Genomic DNA, 13898 nt, shown 5'->3' with positions numbered 1-13898 from the left:
CTTTTTTTCACAGAAGCATAGTTTCTTTGCTTCTTTGAAGGAAGCTGGATTCTAAAAACACACAGAAACTCCGAAAATATCTGTGGTACTGTTATCCCCCAGTGTCCTCTTCATCTGGGGGACAGGATTTTATGCCAATGTGTGCCATTTATAGCGATTTCCAACAGGCATTATTTATGTTAATCTAATATTTATCAGTGTCTGTGTGGAGGACTTGAAGTACAATAATTTTTAGAACATTAAATCTCTATTCAGAGAAATTATTAGATTTCCTACTATTTATTCAGTAATTAATATAGCTGTAACATAGTATGACATTTATTTCAAGATGTTTTTTGTTTTGCTACCTTTGGCTTTTTAATAAGGTATTTTATTATACCATAAAACAAATATTTTTCCGTTGAAGGTAAAAATTTATGGGACAACATACATGAGAAAGGTTTTTTTTTTCTTTTTCTGGTTTAACATACTGGTAAATAAACACAAAGCCCTTTGCTTTTCCTTTAGTTAATGCTTTCTTAGAAGAATTTTAAGAATGAATGTGATATAATTATTATAAGTCAGCAAAAACATTAATGAACTATCAAGGTAATTAAAAAACTATTTCCCTACGTGCTTCTATCAGGGGCTTCCAGAAGAGTCTCGGAAGAATTCACTTTTTTTCTCTTTCTTTTTTTTTTGTTTTAATAACCAGTTAATTAACTTGAGAAAAATCCCAGGTGTACCCTTACTACAGTATATACTTCAGAAAAGGTGCAGACTCTAATGTATACAGGGATGTCCTCACCGGTAGCAAGACCAAAGTATTGTGATTTTCAAGTAAAATTTCAGGTATAACCTTTTCAGCAGAGATTTAAACATAAAACAGGATAATTTTGTCATGAACTTTGCTACATATCTCTTAACATCAACCCTTATATTGGTTGCTTTATAAGCCTGTTGTATAGCAAAATGTTTACTGCTTTCTCCATGTCTGTGCAGTCCCTGGCCTGGGCTTTTTTAGGGAAGAGCTTTCTTTAAATAACATTTGTGGTAGTTCCCATTGTGGCGCAGTGGAAATGAATCCAACTAGGAACCGTGAGGTTGCGGGTTTGATCCTTGGCCTCGCTCAGTGGGTTAGGAATCTGGTGTTGCTGTCAGCAACACTGTAGGTCGCAGACGCGGCTTGGATCTGGCATTGCTGTGGCTGTGGCATAGGCCTGCAACTATAGCTGCGATTGGACCCCTAGCCTGGGAACCTCCATATACCCCAGGTGCAGCCCTAAAAAGGCAAAAAGACAAAAAACAAAAAAACAAAAAAAAACTTTGCTTCTCAGAGATCTGTCTTTGGGAAAAGACTTTTCTGCAATTGTGTGGGTTTCCAGCAAGTAAGTGCCTTGAATTCTGCCTTATTTTCTATAGGCCCCAGTATATTGAAGAAGCTTAATGGGTACTTGATGAAACAAAACAGAGCAAAACAAAAACCAGCTTGACCTTAAAGAGAAGCAAATAACTAATCATAGTCTTTTTTGTTTTGCTTTTGTTTTGGGTTTATCTCTTAAATTGACTAGCACTTAGAGGGCACACTGCCCGAGTCTCTGCAGGTACTGTCCCATAAATCAGTTAAGTCTTAGAGTAACCCTATGAGGTAGAGATGCTATTCAAATTATACTGATAAGGGACTGAGGCTCAAGGAGGACGTTTTTGCCAAGATTGCATAGCTGGTTGGCAGTTGAACTAGGGCTTTGAGGGCCTTTGGGTTCAAGTCTGGTGTGGTACACTTGCTTCTAAGTCTTGTTCACTTTTCCTTTGGTGTTCCATCCAGTACAGGCTGTGTGCTTAGAACAGAGTGGAAGGGATTCTGCTGTAAATCCTTGTTTTCATTTCTGTGTGCCTCAGCCCAGCTAAGGTCATTCAGATCTCTACCCCAGTGTAATCCAAGTCACCGTTCTCTCTCCCCTGGAACACAGTGGTAGCCTTCTGACTGCATGCTCTTCCCTGTCATAGCAGCCAGGGATCTTTTTAAATGCAGTTTGGAACATGTCATCCTTCTGCTTAAAAGCCTTCAGTGATTTTCCATTGACCTTATTTTGGAAATATATACTTCTTTTGGATTACAAGACCCAGCACATTCTGGTTCCTGCTTATCTTTCCTTCACTTGCTTAGTGTCTGCTGATCACACAAAGTTCCTGGAACGCCTCAAGCTCTCCTGTGCCTCAAGACCTTTGTACTTGTGCTTTCCTTTGTCTGCAGTTCTTTGTCTTTCTACCTCTAGCTGATCCTTCAAGTTTCAATCCCAATGTCATTTCCTGAAGAGATACCCTCTCTAACCTCCCAACCTAAGCCCTCTTGTTTTATTTATCTATTTGAACAAGTCCTCTAATTTTTTTTCTCTCTCCAGTATTTATAATTTGCCCTTATAGTCACTTAATAATATCTAATATTTAGGGAGCTCTTTCAGTGTGTCAGCCACTGAGTACTGCCTTTCACCCTGTTTATAGATGAGGAAGTAAGGTACTTTCCCAGATTGTGGTAGACTGTGGTTTAAATCCAGACTTCTTCCACAGGCTATAAGCTTTGGGAGGGCAGGAACCATGTCAGTGTATTGTTATTTTCCCAGTGCCTTGCATATAGTAGGCCCTCAACAAATACCTACTGAACAAACAAATGTGACAATGACTTTTGTGTGTGTGTGTGTGTGTGTGTGTGTCTTTTTAGGGCCTCCCCCACAGCATGTGGAGGTTCCTAGGCGAGGGGTCAAATTGGAGCTGTAGTCACCAGCCTATGTCACAGCCACAGAAATGCCAGATCTGAGCCTCATCTGAGACCTACACCACAGCTCATGGTAACACCAGATCCTCAACCTGCTGAGCGAGGCCCAGATCAAACCTGCATCCTCATGGATGATAGTCAGATTTGTTTCTGCTGAGCCACAACGGGCACTCTTGAGCCATGACGGGAACTCCATGTGGCAATGACTTGTTTTTTTTAAAAACAACTTTACTGAAATATAATTCACATAGAGTAAAATCTCTGCCTTTAAAGTGTGCAATCAGTGGTGTTTGGTATATCTAGCATTGTGCAACCATCATCACTATCTAATTTTAGAATGTTTGCATCACCCCCAAAAGAAACTCAGTACCCATTACAGTCACTTCTCATTTCTTCTCCTCCCATCCTCTGAAAACCACTAACCTACTTTATGTCTCCATGGATTTTCTTATTCTGGAAATTTCATGTAAATGGAATTATACAATATATCGTCTTTTGTGACTACCTGTTTTAATTTTGTGTAATGTTTTTAAGGTCCATCCATGTAGTAGGAATGGACCTTCCATTCCTTTCTATTGCTGAATATTATTCTTTTTTATGGCGATACCACATTTCATTATCTATTCATCGTTTGATGGGGATTTGGGTTGTTTCTAGTTTCTGGCTTTATGAATAATACTGCTATGGACATTTGACTATAGTTTTTGCAAGGACATATCTTTTCAGTTCTTATGGATATATGCCTAAGAGTGGAACTGGTGGGTCTTGTGGTAACTCTATCTTTGACATTTTGAACAATTGCCAAACTATTTTCCAGAGTGGCACAATGACTAAGATGTCAAAGACAAAACAAACAAAGCTTCAAAAAACAGAGCTGGTCAAGAGTTAAATTGGTAAAAACAGATTTTATTTAGGACTATTGCAGTAGGGAGAAAGAGACCGCAGTACAGAACTGGGCCCAGCTCTGATCACAACAAGGAAAAGTGGGGGTGTATAGCCAAGGAATAGGTTGAGGGTAAGGGGACAGTTGGTAGTTAGAAAAATCACTAAGAAGGGAGGGTAATTTTTTGCTGAACTGACCTAAAGGATTCTTGCTAAAGACTGATCAGGGTAATCAGCTATCATCTGGGGGATGATGGAGGATGAAGAATTTGGTCAGATATTTAGGGTGATCAGATATCAAGGGTGGGGGATTCTGAATCTACTTAGTAGGATTCTTGCTCAAGTTGGATGATGTAAAGGCAAAACATGCCAGTCTAAAAATGGAGCCCTACTCAGAAAGAAGATTCTGAGGAACCTGACTTAAGGTTGGTCAAAGAGAGACTCTTTGTTATACCCAGAGCAGATAATTCAGATGTTACCCTTCCAGTGCTTTTCTTCAATTGTCTTAGCAAGGAGGCTTCTAATAAAGTCTCTTAAACTCCCTTACATTTTACGCAGTGACATTTCATTCAGCATCCAGCACTGCATGTCAGATGCTTATTGGCATGGTATTGGCTGAGCTGGGATGCAGAGTATAGAGTTATTTTCTTTAAGGTGGTAAAGCTGCTTTGTTTTTTATTTCATGCTTATAAATTAGTATTTTTGTTTCATCTTTAGAAAATTTAGCAGGTCTAATAGTTTATGCTGTAAAGAGGGAGAGAAACATGATATATTATTGTGGGTTTCATAGTTTTAAGACATCGATTCTATGTAAGTAAATAACTATTCCCATCCTAAATACATGTTTTAAGCATAATGTATATCTTTTTTTCCTTCTTTCTCCTTTTTTACTATCCTTTTCTTTTATAAAAAGCATGTTTTTCCTCTGCCTCAGGGTGGGCGGTGGCACCAATCCAGTTGTCTAGTACTAAATTGTTTTTATTGCCATTATTATTTTATCCCACTTACTGAAATGCTGTTAGAGTAGCTCGTTTATAAATTCACCAGCAACTGTCAAGAGTGAAGAGTGATTTTAACTTTCTCACGAACTGTTTCATCCCCTTTTTTTCTTCTTCACCACCACCCATCTCAGTATGTCATGTATCTTCAATTAACACAAATTCAAATTTATTTTGAGAATTTAGTTGTGCTCCTGAAAATTAATGACTGTCTTGGGAAGTTGAGACTCCAGAGTTGTTACGCAGTTGGAAAAAATCAGGCTTCTTCTGAGTGACTACAGCAGAACTCACTAACCTTCACCAAGGTTAAGTGCAGCCTCTTCTGTGCAGTTAGTAACTAACGTGTGCCAGCTCCCATTGTAATGATTATAATTGCTTGGGTTACATTAATATTCATGGCACATGCCTCTCACCTTACGTGGCACTTTCTCTGTGTCTTTGACTAATGTACCAGTTTGCATTTCATTTTGGCGTGGGGAACCATGATTTTAGAGGACGTGAAGCAGAGAGCAGCTGGGGGAAGAATGAATACCCAGTGCCAGGATTAACATACTGATGCGAATATTCTGAGAAGGCATCTTTTGAGACAGGTTGAAAGGAAATGCCAAGGGGAACCGAAGCCGACCTTGCCCTGGCACGTGATGCTAGTCAAGGAGGCAATTGGCTTCAGTCTGCTTTATTTCACTTGTGAGTTGCCAGCTGCTTCAAGCCAGCTGCTTGGGCACAGCTAGAATAAAGGCAAGAAAGTTATCACTATATATCTTATATTTGAAAATCTGCCAGTAATTTCTAAAGCTTAGAGTGTTGGCAGTCGCATATGGAAGAAAACTAAAAACTTAGAGATCAAAAAGGAAAATAGTTTGTCCTTCCTCCCTCTGCAGAATTATTTTTATTTTTTAAAACTTTTTTTAATTTTTTAATTGTTATTATTATTTTTTGTCTTTTTGCCATTTCTTGGGCCGCTCCCGCGGCACATGGAGGTTCCCAGGCTAGGGGTCTAATCGGAGCTGTAGCTGCCAGCCTACGCCAGAGCCACAGCCATGCCAGAATTATTTTTAAAGGTTGTACCTTCTTGCTTTGGATAATTTTCAGAAGAAAGGGGAAAAGCATTTTTTCATTTTCACTCCTATAATGGGATTTGATATAATTGAATTTTAGTAAGTACACATTACAAAAATGGATGGGCTTACAGGATAACCATTTTAAGTTTTATGGAGTTAGATTCTTCAGAAGGAGGAACTTGCTGGAATTTAAATACTGTCCCACAATGGATCTTCTGACTATGAGTTTGATATATGTATAACTCAACCCTCTTCTTCTGCTACCCACTCCCCCATTTCATCCTAGTCTTGATATCTAGCAACAAACAACATCACTCCTTTTTGTGTTCTTTTGATGATTTATTATTATGGAAGACTCTCCTAATGTGCTCCTTCTCTGGAGCCTTAGGATGCTCATTGAGAGACGCAGGTACTAAAGAGCATCAGAATTTATACAAACTGTCCAGGTGCCTGTGAACGTACAGTTTGGTTCATGGGTTACCAGGGTGATCTGCCTGGGCTGTATGCTAAGTCTTGCTATAGATTTTAGGCTCTTCCCCTGTGTACAGAGCTTCTCCTGCCTCCCTGTCAGAAGCCCTAGAGAGAGATGCGAAAGGATAGGCAGCTGAGATAGTCATGGGCCAATATAGCTCACTGCTGAAATGGGATCTCCTTGAAGTCCTTTGAAAATTGGTTACTTTTACATCCTGCCTTGTTCTATATCCATGACTATTTTAATATCAAATTTATCATTTAATCATCAAGTACAACTGATGCTGCAGATAGATGTAGCATGTTTTTTGTTCATTTTGCTTTTTAGGGCTGCATGTGGAAGTTCCCAGGGTAGGGGTAGAATTGGAGCTTCAGCTGCTGGCCTACGCCACAGCCACAGCAATGCCAGATCCGAGCCACGTCTTCTACCTACACTGCAGCTCACGGCAATGCCAGATCCTTAACCCAGTGAGCAAGGCCAGGGATTGAACCTGCATCGTCATGGATACTAGTTGGGTTTGCTACCTGTTCGGGCACAATGGGAACTCCCAAGATAGCATGTTTAAGTTGAGGCTTTCTGATGTTGTGTGTACTTCACTTTGGAATATCATGAACTTAATGTGACTTTAATGAGAATTCTTTTACCTAATTGTTTTTTATTTGGAATGGATCTGGAAGCAACCAGTATTTTCAGAGTAGGTAGTGGTAGAATTTGGATAATTATTAGCTTATTTCAGTGGTTTATTCTTCATGTTGTGAAAAGAGATCAGACTGAAATTCCAGCAGCCTGAGTTCTAGACCTGGCTCACTATTGACTTGTGATCTTGAACAAATTCCTTAACATCTTTAAGCCCATTTTCTCATCTATAAAATGAGGGGATGAACTAAAAGAGATAAAGCATCCTTTTCCAAAGTGTGTTTTGTGAATTATTACTTGCTAGAGATATTGTAAAAGTGATTGCTAGGGGAGGAGAAATGGGGAGTTGTGGGTTAGTGGGTATAGAGTTTCAGTTTTGCAAGGTGAAAAGTTCTAGAGATTGGTTGCACAACAGTGTGAGTATACGTAACACTACAGAACTGTACACTTAAAACTGATTAAGATAGTACATTTTTATGTGTATTTTACTGCAGTTGAACAAAAAATATTCTCAGGGTTCCACCCTTAAGTAAACAAATTCTGTGTTAGATACCCGTCCTGGAGCGTCATAGCGTATTTAGCATATAGAAGTTTCTGAGGCATCGTGCACTAAGAAAATAAAAATACCTGCTTAACTTTATCCCAGTGTTTCTCAGAATGCCTCTCCCCCAATTAAACTAACAACTCTTAGTATGCCATGGAACTTAAATTTGGAGAAGCCACATTTAGAAGAAGTGATTTGAAGTCTTTTCCAGCTCAAATATGTTAATCATTCTTCACAGACACCATATGATAATATAGGCTATGCCAGAATACAACCTAGATGACAAAGATTAATTCAGGGCTTCTCAACCTTTTCCACATTATGGCAGCTATAGAAAGTAATAATATTTGAATGGCACATGGGGATAAACAGATAAGTTGGCTCAAGGGCTAGGAGCACAGAAATATAATCAGCACATCAGTTGGGTAAAAGATCTGGTAGTAAGATCTTTAAAAAGTCATCATTGGAGTTCCCGTTGTGGTGCAGTGGTTAACGAACCCGACTAGGAACCATGAGGTTGCGGGTTCGGTCCCTGCCCTTGCTCAGTGGGTTGCCGTGAGCTGTGGTGTAGGTTGCAGACGCGGCTCGGATCCCGCGTTGCTGTGGCTCTGGCGTAGGCCGGTGGCTACAGCTCCGATTCGACCCCTAGCCTGGGAACCTCCATATGCCACGGGAGCGGCCCAAGAAATAGCAACAACAACAACAAAAAAAAAAAGACAAAAGACAAAAAATAAAAAATAAAAAAAAATAAATAAAAAGTCATCATTGAGTAAGCTGAATGAAATGTCATGCTCTTCAGATGTCATGTTCAGCCTGAGAAAGGCATTAGAGGCAGAACATGCTAAGCTCTGTGTTACATTTGCTTTTTCTTGGCAATAATTTTCCACTTTAGTTAAATCAGAAACTCTCCTTGAGTTCCCGTTGTGGCTCAGTGGGTTGAGAACCCAACATAGAGTCTGTGAGGATGTGGGTTGGATCCCTGGCCTTATTTAGTGGATACAGGATCCAGCATTGTCACAAGCTACGGCATAGGTTGCAGATGTGGTTCGAATATGATGTGGTTCTGGCTAGGGTGTAGGCCTCAGATGCAGTTCTGATTGCATCCCTAGCCTGGGAACTTCCACATGCCGAAGGTGCAGCTATAAAAAAAAAAAGAAAGAAAGAAAAAAACAACGCAATTCTTCTGACTGTTGGTATGACTCCAGTTATTACTGGTCATTAGGCTTAACTGGAAATCTCCAAAGGTCGTGTGAGAGTGAGATGTGAGAAATTTCCAGCAAGATAATACCCTTCCACAATTTGTTCAATATACTTAAGTATTAATGCAACACCCTCTTATTTTTAAAGTGAGAGCATATGTACTAATGTTATTAGCAGAGTAGTTCTCATTTATGGGAGACTTTTTTTTAAACCTCACATTTCCTAGGGGAATAATTATTTGGGGCAGTGATAAAGATTGGATGTGGGGGAGAAAAGTGTATTCATATTAATGCATTCTGAAAAGAAGCAAAGTATAGATCAGTGAGTGAAAGCAGCACTTTTCACACTTAAGGCCATGGAAGTCCTCCCCAGCCTTCACACTTCACCCTAACTCCTCAATTGGTGTCATTCTGTAATTTTATATATTCTGAATGGCTTGCCTAAAGATTCTAGACTGAAAACAAAAATAAGAATAGATTAGATTTGAAGGTGGCCACATCACTGTCCAGTCAGTGTTTCTATCCAGCTCACCTATAAACAAAAATTAGTTATAATCTATTTAGTGATAGGCATTTTGATTTTGTAAATGCCAGGTCCTCCCAGATTAGTTTTATACTTATTGTCCTTTTTCCCCCCAAAACAACTCTTACTATTGCCTTTATTCACTCTTTTTTGTTTTCTCTAAGAATCCTATTGGAGAAAGTTCAAGTTTTAAAACTAAACAAAATTACATCCTTGCTTAGTGTCAAGGATCCACTGAGAAATCCCATTGACAACCTCTGCTGAGCTTTTGAGGCAAAAATTTAATTACCACTATTGATTGAGCTTGATTTGTCACTTCTTGGCATCTGGCCAGGCAGAACTAATTCTTTCTAGCAGATCAAGGCATGTGGGCAGGAGCCAGAATTGGGAAAGAGATGCAGCCACTGCAACTGGTCCAGCTTCAGGTGTGGATGAAGAAAGTGAAGTGTGTCAGATCAAGACCAGAGACCTAAGAGGTGCTCTAGAAGTAAGGGCACATGGTAGGCAATTATAAAAGGGATTTTGAGTCAAAGAAAAGGGGAGCATAGTAATTCAAAATCTCAGGCTTACAGTTCTCAGAAGTACAGGAAACTATGCTGGAACCCACTAGGGAGCATTGAGGCTGAGGTTCAATTTTTGAAGGACAGGACTGAAAAAGGGTGGGATATTAAGCAGGTTACTGGAATTAGACCAAAAAAAAAAAAAAAAAAAAAAAAAAAGCAAAAGAAACTCAGAAAAACAAAAACCTCAGAGAAATCAATAGGCTATTTAACTTAACATCCGTTGGCTTCCATACAATCTAATGCTGTTGCAGCATTTAATTAAATTGATTTATTTTTAATTGAAGTTTAGTTGATTTATAGTTTGTGTTAGTTTCAGATGTACAGCTAAGTGATTCAGTTATATATTAATATTCTTTTCCATTATAAGTTGTTATAAGATACTGTGCTAGATACTAAATCCTTATTGCATATCTCTTTTATATATCCTTTTATATATCGTAGTGTATATCTGTTACTGCTACACTCTTAATTTACCCCTTCCCCCACTCTCTTTCCCCTTTGGCAACCATAAGTTTATTTTCTTTGGCTTTGCATCTGAGAGTCTGTTTCTATCTTGTAAATTAATTCATTTGTATTATTTTTTAGATTCTGTATATAAGTGATATAGTATTTGTGTTTCTCTGACTTCACTTAGTATGATATTCTCTAGGTCCATTTATATTGCTACAAATGGCAATATTTCATTCTTTTTTATGGCTGAGTAATATTCCATTTTACATCCTTAGTCCTTCATCTGTTGATGAACACTTAGGCAGCTTCCATGTTTTGGCTCTTATAAAAAGTGCTACTATGAATACTGGGATGCGTGCATCTTTTCAAATTAGAGTTTTTCATCTTTTCCAGGTATATGCCCAGAGTGCGTTTGCTGCATCATATGGAAACTCTATTTTTAGTTTTTAAAAGTAACCTGCACGCTATTCTCTGTAGTGGCTACACCAATTTACATTCTCACCCATAGTGTCAGAGGGTTCCCTTTTATCCACACCTTCTCCAGCATTTATTATTTATAGATTTCTTGATGATGGCCATTCTGAACAGTGTGTGGTGATACCTCATTGTAGTTTTGATTTGCATTTTTCTAATAATTAGCTATGTTGGAACATGTTTGCACATGCCTGTTGGCCATCTGTATGTCTTTTTTGGAGAAATGTCTGTTTAGGTCTTCTGTCTACTTTTTGATTTTATGTATATATATTCAACTGTGTGAGCTGTTTGTGTATTTTAGGTATTAATCCCTTGTCAGTCACACCATTTGCAAATATTTTCTCCGGTTCTATTCTATTGGGCTCTCCATTCTATTCCACTGATATATCTGTCTGTTTTTGTGCCAATCCCATGCTGGTTTGATTACTGGAGCTTTACATTATTATTTGAAGTCTGGGGGAGTTATACTCCATCTTGGTTCTTTTTCCTCAGGATTGCTTTGGCAATTCTGGGTCTTTTATGGCTTTATAAAAATTTTAGAATTTTTTTTCTAGTTATGTGGAAAATGTCATGGGTAATTTGATAGTGATTGCTTTAAATCTGCAGATTGCTTTCGGTAGTATGGCTCTTTTGGCAGTATTAATTTTTTCAATCCAAGAGCATCAGATGTCTTTCCATTTCTTTGAATCATCTTCAGTTTCCTTTATCAGTGCTTTATAGTTCTGAGCATCTGGGTCTTTCACCTCCATGGCTAGGTTTATTCCTAGATTTTTTTTTTAACACAATTTTTTTTACCTCTTTTTAAAGTTTTGTTGATGTACAGTTGATTTACAAAGTTGTGATAATTTCTGCTGTACAACAAAGTGACTCAGGCATACATATACACATATCCATTCTCTTTCAGATTCTTTTCCCACATAGATTATCACAGTATGACATTATTTTAAATGGGATTTTTAAAAAAATTTCTCTTTCTGTTATTTCATTGTTAGTATAAAGAAATGCAACAGATCTCTATATATTGATTTTGTATCCTTCCTTACCTTGCTGTGTTCATTTATTAGTTCTAACAGTTTTTGTGTGGAGCCTTTAGGGTTTTCTGAGGTAGAGTACTTGTCATCTGCATATAATAACAGTTTTACCTCTTCCTTCCAACTTGGATACCTTTTATTTCCTTTTCTTGCCTGATTGCTATGGCTAGAACTTCCAATACTATGTTGAATAGAAGTGGTGAGAGTAGGAGTTCCCATCATGGCTCAGTGGTTAATAAACCATACTAGTAACCGTGAGGTTGCAGGTTCAATCCCTGGCCTTGCTCAGTGGATTAAGGACCAAGTGTTGCCTCGAGCTGTGGTGTAGGTCGAAGACGTGGCTTGGATCTCACCTTATTGTGGCTGTGGTGCAGGCCAGCAGCTGTAGCTCCAAATTGACCTCTACCTGGATCCTCCATATGCCTCGGGTGTGGCCCTAAAAAGACAAAAGACAAAAAAAAAAAAAAAAGAAGAGGTGAGAATAGACGTCTTTATCTTGTTCCAGAATGTAGCAGGAAGGATTTCAGCTTTTCACAGTTGAATAGTATGTTGGCTATGGGTTTATCATAAACAACTTTTATTATGTTGAGTGTTGCAGCATTTTAAATAAATTAAGTAGGTCTGGATGATCTGAAATAGGAAACTATCCATGATATATTAAGTGAAAATACAAATTTTAGTTTATTATATAACATGTGTTTTGGGAGAAAAAAAATGTGCAATCCCAGTGAGAAGAAACTTGGTACATGGTAAAGTAAGAAATGGTAAGGTAGAAATCTTTTCAGATGAATAATATGAAAATCTTATGCTTTAAGGGAGACACATAAGTTGGTTTTCCTTTTTGTTTTCATCCTCTATCCCCCCAGGAATGTCCACAATTATTGAGTAAAATTGCCTAAAGCACCCAATGTCTCTGATCCTCCTGAAGCAAGGCAACATATCATAGTGGGAGGACAGTGTATTAGTGGTTAGGGGCACCAAATCAAGATCCAAACTACCTGGCTTTAAGTATTGCTTCTATCACTCACTACTTGCATGACTGTGATTAAGTTACTTATCAGTGCCTATTTCCCCATCAGTAAAGTGGGGACAATAGTACTTAACTTCATATGGTATTTATGAGGATTAAATGAGTTAATGTTTGTAAAATAGGTAGAACGGTATCTGGCCATAGTAAGCTCTATACAAATGGTTATTAAGCAAATTAAAAAAAATATATACTGTCTCACCTTTCAGGAATCAGCCAGAAGCTAACTTCAGGCTTTACTTTCCATATCATGTAGACATCTTTCTCTTAGGACGTTAAATGTCTTAAAAAGTGTTTCAAACACTATGGAAACAATAGAGTTAAAATTATTGTTAGCAAATTACTGGATGGAATTTTGACCTTAATCCTTCTTAAATTAAGAAAAAATCATACTAGTTCCTTTAAACTAGCTGTTCTATGCATTGGCACTCTAATGGTTTTCTAAGTAGATACTGTTACATGTTTCTTACATACAATTAATCTGGTATCTAGTTTAGATGGCTAGTCTTTTTCCTCTTATAGGTAGTGCTCTGATAGTTAGGAAGAGTATCACACACTCTAATAGTTAGGAAAAGTATCACCCGGAAATGTTTCTGGGCTCCTTCCACATATATACCAGGACTTAGTCTGACAGAAGGTAATCCAGTTTACACACTGTGAATGGCCTGGCCTGACATGTTTCCATCGTTAACATGAAAAAGAAAAGTCATTCTATACACTGAGACTTCAGATAATGAGGTAGAGTAATAGGCTTTTGTTTTAAGAAGTTTGAGAGACTAAACTTCTTAAACCTTTATAATGCCATCTGGTAAAGTTAAGGAAACCACCAATAGGTAATAAATAAATAATGGTGTTCTAGTTAGAACCCCCTCAAAAATTTGGAAATTTGGCTCCTTCTAGGACAGTGAGCTGTGTTTAGCTGACATGTTTGTTTACCAGTTAAGTCGTGAGGCCATGGAACAAATGGGAGCTAGATAACGTAGGGACTAGGCATTTTTTTGCTCCCAAATTAAAACATTTGGACTAATGGGAAGACTGAGAAGTTGAGTCTCTCTATGCCGCCCACTCTTGTCCCCCGTAGCCACTCCCCTGGACATCAGGAAGAAGTAGGGAAAGGTGTATTCTGTGCTTCCCTCTGCTGTGTACTGTCTCCTGTTCCCAGGTCTGTCTGCTGGACCTGAGCCAGTGTGAAAAGAGAGCTGGAGAAGGACACATGTCCTCACATTTCCCGGTCTTTAGAGTTTTCTAGAACAGTTCCTCCAGAAGTTGCAAGAGATTCCTATAGC

The 13898-nt window shown here is 38.3% G+C and overlaps 1 protein-coding gene across 11 annotated transcripts in view; it reads left to right on the top strand.

The window, feature by feature from the left end:
• ST7 (suppression of tumorigenicity 7) overlaps positions 1 to 13898 on the top strand; it is a 259456-nt gene that overhangs the window by 106357 nt on the left and 139201 nt on the right. The gene's annotated exons all lie outside the window — the stretch shown is intronic.

The sequence above is a fragment of the Phacochoerus africanus genome, chromosome 16, assembly GCF_016906955.1.
Source record: "Phacochoerus africanus isolate WHEZ1 chromosome 16, ROS_Pafr_v1, whole genome shotgun sequence".
Lineage (NCBI taxonomy): Eukaryota > Metazoa > Chordata > Mammalia > Artiodactyla > Suidae > Phacochoerus > Phacochoerus africanus.
Note: the sequence above shows the minus strand (reverse complement) of the source record. Positions and strands in the feature narration are given on the sequence as shown.